General features: G+C 43.2%; 1 long non-coding RNA gene across 1 annotated transcript; it reads left to right on the top strand.

The window, feature by feature from the left end:
* Window positions 1–4,884: 4,884 nt before the first annotated feature.
* Window positions 4,885–9,121, top strand: LOC145723306 (uncharacterized). Its single transcript, XR_014148235.1, has 2 exons — window positions 4,885–5,239; window positions 8,833–9,121. It is a non-coding gene; the product is annotated as an uncharacterized LOC145723306 (long non-coding RNA).
* Window positions 9,122–9,618: the final 497 nt, after the last annotated feature.

Here is a 9,618-nt window from a genome sequence, read left to right as displayed (position 1 = left end):
GGGACTCCAGGATCATGACCTGAGCCGAAGGCAGTCGCTTAACCAACTGAGCCACCCAGGCGCCCTGTTTTTATTTCTTTTGAGAGAGAGAGTGAGCGGGGAGGGGCAGAGGGAGAGAAGCTCAAGCCGACTTGGCACTGAGCACGGAGCCCGATGTGAGGCTCGATTCCACAACCCTGAGATCATTACCTGAGCCGAAATCAAGAGTCGGATACTTAACCGACTAAGCCACCCAGGCACCCCTATTTCTGTTTTGTTTTGTTTTTAATTTTTTTTAAAGATTTTATTTATTTGACACAGAGAGAGATAGAGATAGCGAGAAAGACAACACAAGCAGGGGGAGTGGCAGGCAGAGGGAGAGGGAGAAGCAGGCTCCCCACTGAGCAGGGAGCCTGATGCGGGGCTCGATCCCAGGACCCCGGGATCATGACCTGAGCTGAAGGCAGCCACTTAACCGACTGAGCCACCCAGGCGCCCCTGTTTGTTCTATTGTTTAGGTTCCACATATAATTGAAATCAGATAGTATTTGTCTTTCTCCATCCGACTTATTTCACTCTAGATCCATCCATATTGTCACAAATGGCAAATTTTCATTCTTTTTTTATGATCTTCATCCATTCATTCATTGATGGACACTTTGGTTGTTTCCCTATCTTGACTATTGTAAATAATGCTGCCCCAGTGGTCTCAGTTGGTGGAGCATGTGACTCTTGATCTCAGGGTTGTGAGTTCAAGCCCCACGTGGGGTGTAGAGATGATTTAGAAATAAAATATTAAAACAATGAACACGGGGGTGTCCCTATCTTTTCAAAGTAGTGTTTTCATTTTCTTTGGGTAACACATGGATGTAGGATTGCTGGATCATATCGGTGGTCCTATTTGTAACTTTGTGAGGAAACTCCATGCTGTTTTCCATAGTGACTCCAATTTACATTCCCACCAACAGTGCACAAGTGTTCCCTTTTCTCCACATCCTCGCCAACACTTGCTATTTTTGGTCTTTTTCATACTACCACCGCTGTGAGGTGATATCTCACTGTGGTTTTGATTTGTGGGGATGTTCATTTTAGTGAAATTATTTTTTTAAAACATGCTGGAATTTGTTTTAACAGATTAAAATATAATTAATTGTCTTTCCATAGGCTCAGCAGCAGCTACCCAAGAGGAGCTTTTCCCCCCTAGATCTCTGGAGAGAGAGAGATTTAAAGTTTTCTGTCACTCCACAGAATAACACAAAAGATGCAAAACTAATAGAAATACAAACACAGAACTAAAAGGAAGAGTTTCTTGGTGAAATCCATTGATGGAAAAAATTAAAGTATCAAGTAAAGATAGAAGTCCTGTTTTGGGGGCACCTGGGTGGCTCAGTCGGTTAAGCATCTGCCTTCAGCTCAGGTCATGATCCCAGAGTCCTGGGATCGAGCCCCACGTCGGGCTCCTTGCTCAGCAGGAAGCCTGCTTCTCCCTCTGCCTGCCACTCTCCCTGCTTGTTTCCCTCTCTCTCTCTCTCTGGCAAATAAATAAATAAAATCTTATTTAAAAAGAAGTCCTATTTTGGAGCTTTTTTTAGTTTTGTTTGGTTTGGTTTGTTGTTGTTTTTGAAAAAAGCAAAGAGTCATAAGTAGTCAGTCACAGTTACAATGCATAAACCAAAGGTAATTTGAACCATTCAGGGCTACTTTGGAAGTTTTAGCCTATTCTGTTGTCCTGTAAAATCCAAGGAAGGACTTCTGGTTTGAGCACTGTTTAGGGACCAGAAATGGAAAGTCACTTTGTTTGGTTATTTACTTTTTCATCCGAAAATGGAATACCATTACTGACAATCTTACAGAAAGAGCAGAAAGAGAAATATTTGTAAAGTATTTCAAAGCTAATGCATACCTTTTAAAATTATTATCTAATTAGATAAACTACATGTTGTTTTAGTGCATTTTTCAAACAAGTCATTTCCATTGCAAATATTTTCTTCATAGAATAATTGCATGTCAAGCTCAACATCATTTTGGTTGTTGTCACTAAAGACAACTGCTAACCTGAAAATATTTGGATGATGAGAAAAACGCCACCCAATTCATGTATGTTACATGCATGAGAAGGAATGGCCATTGAATAGCCTGTGTCGGTATTCAAAAGGATCCAAAATACTCCAGAAAATTAGGAAACTGAAGAAATAGAGGAAAAATTATGTAAAAGATGGTAGCAGGCAACAGAGTCAGAAGACTGACCAGGTTTCCCACCACTTGTCCTAGTACGGTGTCCAAACACAAGTCAGCCTGCCAAGTTACTAAAACGGCATTATCTTATGATTTCCTTGTGTTGTGGGTCCCCAAGACTTTCCCCAGCTTCAAAAATTTGCTAGGAGGGCTCGTCGAACCCAGAATATAGTTGTATTCACAGCTCTGGTTTATCACTGCAAAAGGTTACAAAACAAAATCAGCAGAGAGGGAAGGCTCTCAACTTGGCTCAGACCCCACTCCACAAACAGGGCCGGTATCGTGGATAGAAATCCTGTCTACTGGCTCCCTCTCTTTCAAGGCCAGACTGCAGAAACATCACCTGTCTTCCACCATCCACATCTCATCTTCTCTCTCTCTCCTCCCCCAGCAGCAATAGCTGAGTCTCATAGCATGGAAGACACACCAGGCGCTGTTCTAAGGACTTTATATATTTATGTGACTAATCCTCAAAGCAACCCAATGAGGTGGGTGTTATTACCTCCATTTTTAACAAGAGAGAATAGAGGCACAGGGGGTTCAGGGGGCTAAGCAGCCTCTCAAGGCCTTACAGCTAATAAGTAGCACAGCCTTAATTCAAAGCCTTACAGTCTGGCTCCAGGCCCAGACTCTCAGCTCCTGTATGACACTGCCTCTCAGAATAACGTACCCTGGGCTGCACACAGTCTCACCTTCGTGGCCCTACCAGACCCAGAGAACAACAGGAACGCTAGAGAATCAAAGCCAGTCCTCTGCTAACTGCAAGTCTCTCCTTACGGGCATTTCCAAGTCCCCTGAATAGTCTTGATTCATGTTCTCAACAGTGACTAACGAACCACAGAACCCTCAAGTGCTTCGCGAACTCTTAAAGAGCAGATTCAACAACGTGAATGCATTTGTCACTGAACTGTATGTTTAAAAATGATTAATGTGGTAAATCTTACGTGTAGTTTACCACAATTTTTCAGAAGCAGATATAATTTCATGCAAAGCACTGCTGGTATGTATGTTAACATGTCACCGATACCCCCTTCTTCGTGCATCTAAGTAACTTTGGGGAAAGATGTTCTCCTTTAGTTTGCTTGGCTCTGTGCTGAGCCTAGCAACTCACAGATCAAGCTGTATTGGCTAATCCCTGCTCAAGTGCAAGCCTGAAGATAAGCTATTGCTCATTATTATCCCTTTTTGTGTGTGTCGCACAATGGCACGATGCTGTTTTTAAAAGTGTTCAATACCTACGTTATCTCATCAGACCGTCGTAACCGTCGTAGTTAACTGCCTTGCAAAGAAAATGGAGCAGATATAATCATCTATATTGTGTGGCAGAGGAAGTTGTGAGGGTGAGGCCTGGGAAGCGCAGATCTTGAAGCTTGTAAATGGCCGAGTTGAGGTCAGAACAAAGCCTTCTGATTACCAGAGTCCCTTTTCTCCAAGTGTATAGTCCCGCTGGGATGCAGGTGAGCCAAGTGAGGCACTTGCCCGGGGCACAAAATTTAAGACGCACCAAATCAAGACAAATAATGGCTTAAGGTAATATTTTTAAAAGTTAAAATTAATGTTAAAATATCCCCGATGAACAAAATATCAAAGTTTTAAACGAAAACCGGCTGTGTGCTTATTTTACGACCCTGCGTTATTGTGCAATGGGAACAGGTGTTTCCCATCAGCCTGAGGCTCCCAGACCCACGAGGCCATCTCCTCCTTGCCAGATGGGGGTTATGAGGGTGGCCAAGGGTGTGCAGACAGAGTGAGTGAAGCGGGGTTCTCTAGAGAGTCATAATTTTTTATTGTAGAGGAGGTTCAGAACCTGGCTGGGGGCAGATCACCGGAGAGAATGGTCAAGTTCACGTTGGATCCCAAAGTTCATGGTGCCAGGGACCCTGTGCTTCGCTTGCTGCTGGGCTGCCTCTATCCACTCTGTCTTCCTAGTGCCTACATCTAGCAAGTAGAAAACACCCGTAAAGGAGTCACTCTACTGCACACTGAAAATTGTAAGAGCCTAAGTGAAGTTCCAAGGGGTGCTCAGGAGAGAGACACTTCTGGTTGGCTGGTCAGAGGCGATTGCATAACATGCCAGCCATTCCAGAGATTCTATCAGAGTGCCAGGGGTAAAGATCTATTTTTCACCACCCACACACAGGGTGTGTCCTACTTTGAAGGAGCTCTAATAAATGGAAACCTATATTTACATTAAAAGTACATTAAGTTGTGATGATTTACTTTGGCTAAATCATGTTGAAGCCCATTCAATATCAAGTTCTCCTAATCTATTAAATGGAATTTGATTGTGTGGTTGGTGGGTATTTTGCCAACCTGTTGGGTAATTTTAATGAAGCAAATCTTCAAGCAGCTGTTATTTGAGCATCTACAGTTGTGCAGTGGTAAACAAAGGAGAAGGCAAGGTCTCTCCCTCCAGTAAAGCCACACAGAGTCTACTTAGGGAGATATGATCCGTATACCCAAATAGACAAATATTAACTCATGATAAGAGCCACCTGAATACTGAATAGTGTAGCCATTAAGTCATAGAAATTCCAAGGAGGGGAAGCAATCACTTTGTTTTGTTGTTGTTGTTGTTTTTTGGTTTTTTGTTTTTTTGGGGGGGTGGGAAGAGAGAGAACAGTTGACACAAACTGATTCTGCAGGATGGGCATCTAGTAGGAAATGCGTGCAGCATATATTTGAGGGCTGTAGGGAGGGCTGTGCAAAGGTGGGGTGCCGTCAAGTGCCGGACAGGATCACGTGAGAGTGACACCATCAGTCCCGCTGAGTAGAAGGTGTATTAAGCTGGCAAAGCACCAATCTGAGACCTGAAAGCGGCCTTAGTGCAGAGAGTTGTAAACGGATGAGCCGTTCCAGAGAGCCCATCAAGACCAGCTCCTGGGGGCTATCTTCACGAGGAGATCCAGAGGAGAGCAGGAAGGCAACCAGAAAGATGATTGAGAAAGAAATGGTTGAAGCAGTCAGAAGAACGCAAGGAGCATGCAGTGTCAGAAAGAGTCAGGTCCCAAGAGCTCCCCATGAGGTGAGTGGTCACTGTGAGGTGCAGGACAAAGGTCAAGGAGAGAAACATTTGAGGCTGATGGTCATATTTTTAGGGAAGGGATTTCCTGTTGGCATAGCTTCACAAGGACTGTTCCAGTCTGTGTGATGCTGAACATGCCCTGATTCTGCAAACTTTTTTTTGTTCAGCTAAGGCAGCAGAAGGGATGACTTACTATGTACATGTTCTCAACCACAGCTGAGAACAGAACTAGTCCAGAATGTCACAGGTCCAGGGCAAAGGACCAAAAGGGACATCTCTCAAAGATGGTTGCTGGGATCAGGTGGCAATAGATGTTCTAGACCCATTAGACAGGGTCTGGAAGTAGGCATGTGTCCAGCAATTGGTACTAGTGTCCCTCACCTCTGGCTTTCCTTGTTTCTGCTCCTGGGGCTCCTGTGGGTGCACAAGCTAGTGGTTCACTTGGACCTCTACCTTGTTTTCTGTTCTTTCCACCTTGCCTGCATATTTGCTCCTTCCTCTACTTGGCTCTCATGGCGTGGAGGTTCCTAAGAAAATGAGCCTAAGGGCGCCTGGGTGGCTCAGTTGGTTAAGCGACTGCCTTCGGCTCAGGTCATGATCCTGGAGTCCCTGGATCGAGTCCCGCATTGGGCTCCTTGCTCAGCGAGGAGTCTGCTTCTCCCTCTGACCCTCCCCCCCTCATGCTCTCTCTCTCTCTCTCTCATTCTCTCTCTCAAATAAATAAATAAAATCTTTAAAAAAAAAAAAAAGAAGATGAGCCTAAGGCCAAGAACTTTGAGCCAACAGGGAAAATGCAATCTAATGTCATCTAATTCATCTTAATAGTGTGTCCCTTATAATAAAACCTGGAATATCCTTGGAAGGACATTTAGGAAACTAGTTACATGAACTGCTTTCTCAGAGGGGTACTGGGTAAATGGGAGCAGAGATGGGGGCCTTTTCACTGTCTACCCTTTTGGACTCTTTGAACTTTGAGCCAGGAGTTAACTATTTAAAAAACTAAAAATATAAAAAAAAATCAAAGACTAGAACATGTGTGCTGAAAAAAAAAAAAAGGAATGAGATAGGAACAAACATTTAAAGAGTACAATCTTCATAGGACGCTCCATCAAAGAATAAGCAAACAAGCAAATCCTTCTGTCATTTTTTTTAAAAAGATTTTATTTATTTATTTGATAGATAGATAGAGATCACAAGGAGGCAGAGTGGCAGGCAGAGGGAGAGGGAGAAGCAGCTCTCCGCTGAGCAGGGAGCCAGATGTGGGGCTCGATCCCAGGACCCCAGGATCATGACCTGAGCCGAAGGCAGTCGCTTAACCGACTGAGCCACCCAGGCACCCCTGTTCTGTCATTTTTAAAGGAATAACCTTCTCAAGGTTGAGTTGATACATGGTAACCTGTACGTGTTTGAGTTGCATTATATGATAAGTTTCGACATGCATTTCCACCTGTGAAACCATCAGCATAATAAAGGTAATGAATATATTCACTACCTTTGAAACTTTACTCATGTCCTTTGAAATCCCCACCTCCCACCTCTCCCCACCTTGTTTCCCATCCTCAGGTCACCAAAGCACCAGTCTGCTTTCTACTGGTTTGAATTTTCTCAATGTTTATATAAATGGAATTATATAGTATGTTCTTTTTTTGTCAGGCTTCTTTCACTCAAGCAAAATTATTATTATTTTGAAGATTTTATTTTTAAGTAATTTCTACACTCAAAGTGGGGCTTGAACTCCACAACCCCAAGATTAAGAGTCACATGCTCTACTAACTGAGCCAGACAGGTGCCCCAAGAGACATTATTTTTGAGATTGATCCATGTTGCATGTATCAGTAGCTCATTCATTAAAAGTTGTTGAGTAGGAATGCCTGGGTGGCTCAGTCAGTTAAGCACCTGCCTTCAGCTCAGGTCATGATCCCATGGTCCTGGGATCGAGTCCCTCATCCAGCTCCTTGCTCAGCAGGGAACCTGCTTCTCCCCCTGCTTGTGCGCTCTCTGACAAACAAAATCTTTAAAACAAACAAACAAACATAAGTTGTTAAGTAGTATTTCATTTCATACATATGCCATTTGAGTAAATTCCTAGGAGTAGGGTCATATGCTAAGTATATTAAAACTTTAAAAGAAACTCTTTTGAAGGGGCTGTACCATTTTGCATTTTCACCAACAAAATGTGAATGAGCGTTCCAGTTGCTCCATATCTTTACCACCTGGCAGGGACTTTTTAATTCTCAACTTTTTATTACATTCATAGTGGTATCTTGTTTTGGTTTTAATTTGGATTTCCCTAATCACTAAGGATACTGAGGATGTTTTCATGTGTTTATTGGCCATCTATATATCCTTCTTGGTAAGCTGTCTCTTCAAATATTTTGCCCCATTAGAAAAATTCTGTTGGGGGGAGACGAACCATGAAAGACTATGGACTCTGAAAAACAAACTGAGGGTTCTAGAGGGGAGGGGGGGTGGGAGGATGGGTTAGCCTGGTGATGGGTATTAAAGAGAGCACGTTCTGCATGGAGCACTGGGTGTTATGCACAAACAATGAATCATGGAACACTACATCAAAAACTAATGATGTAATGTATGGTGATTAACATAACAATAAAAAATAAAAATAAATTTAAAAAAATTCTGTTGTTGGGGTGCCTGGGTGGCTCAGTCAGTTAAGCGTCTGCCTTTGGCTCAGGTCATGATCCCAGGGTGCTGGGATCAAGTCCTGCGTCAGGATCCCTGCTCAGTGGGGAGCCTGCTTCTCCCTCTACCCTCCCCCCTGCTCATGATCTCTCTCTCTCACTGTCTCTCAAGTAAATAAATAAAATCTTTAAAAATTGTGTTATGATTATTAAATATTGAGAGCTCTTTATATATTCTGAATACAAGGCCCGTCACATATATGATTTGCAAATATTTTGTCCCAATCTGTTGCTTGTCTTTTCATTTTCTTATTAGTTTTGAAGAAGAGACTTTTTAATTTTTATGAAGTCCAGCTGGTGTGGTAGCCAGCCTGCAAGATGGTCCCAGTGATAGTCCCCCGCTCTGGCATTCCTGCTCTTCTATGGTCCCCTGTCACACTGAATTGGGTTGACCTGTGTAATCAGCAGAATACTGAGGAGATGGTGAGGTGTGGTTCCTGGGCTAGATCATAATACACATTACAGCTGCTGGCTTCCATCTTTGCTCTCTCTTGAATAACTCACTTTGAGGGAAGCTAGCTACTATGTTGTGCAGACACTCAAGCAACCCTGTGTGAGATTCATATAGCAAGGAATGAGGCCTCCTGTGAACAGCCTTGTGAGTGAACCATCTTGGATCCTCCAGCCCCAGTCAAACCTTCAGATGATTGCTGCCCTAGCTGACATCTTGTCTGTAACCTCACAGGAGACCCCGAGACAGAACCACATGGCTGAGCTGCTCCTGAATCACTGACCTACAGAAACTGTGGGATGATAAATGTAAATTATTATTTAAGCCACCAAGTTTTGTGGTGATTTTTTACACAATATAGATAACAGTGCAGTTTCTATCATTTGTAATGGAAAAACTGATGGGTTTTTAAAAAAAGATTATTTATTTATTTATTTTGACAGAGACAGGGAGAGAGAGCACACAAGCAGGGGGAGTGGCAGAGGGAGAAGCAGGCTCCCTGCTGAGCAAGGAGCCCACACAGGGCTCAATTCCAGGACCCCAAGATCATGACCAGAGCCGAAGGCAGATGCTTCACCAACTGAGCCACCCAGGTGCCCAGAAAGACTGATGATTAATAACTGTTTTATGTTTTTTTAATGGGGACTCTCTGGGGGATGGGATGAGATCTTGGGATCCTTTACTTTGTAGTAACTACCACGAAAGCTTCCTATAAATAGCCTGAGTCCTTTATTTCTTATGATGTTTTCTCCTTCTTGGTCTCCTGACCCATTCCTGTGACGTCTCACCTTAACATTCTACAGCCAACTGATTTGGGCTGATGTGGTGGTGGCAGAAAACACTGGACAGAAAGTCATCGTGGGCAAAATCAGGGGTTTGGACACTTGCAATAATTCCTAGCTCATCCATCCCACAAGGCTGGCCTTCCTCAAACACTATTTTGGTATAAAACAAGTTTGTTCTTGCCTTAGGTCCTTTTCAGTGGCTTTGCTCCCCTGGTTGGATCATTATTTTAAAACTTATCATTAATATAATTGAATTATAATCAAATTATGAAATGTTCTTACATACTGAAGAGTATATAAAGCATGCACATACAGGTAAATAGCAATAACCAAAGGCACACCCTGTACGGCAACTCGGGTTAAGAAATAAACTGTTAACAGTACATTTGCAGCCTCCTGGGTATCCCTTCATGATCGTGTCCCTCCCCCATCAGAGGTTACCCA

The sequence above is a fragment of the Leptonychotes weddellii genome, chromosome 9 (assembly GCF_054177405.1).
Source record: "Leptonychotes weddellii isolate Sample4059 chromosome 9, ASM5417740v2, whole genome shotgun sequence".
In the NCBI taxonomy this organism is placed as follows: domain Eukaryota; kingdom Metazoa; phylum Chordata; class Mammalia; order Carnivora; family Phocidae; genus Leptonychotes; species Leptonychotes weddellii.
Note: the sequence above shows the minus strand (reverse complement) of the source record. Positions and strands in the feature narration are given on the sequence as shown.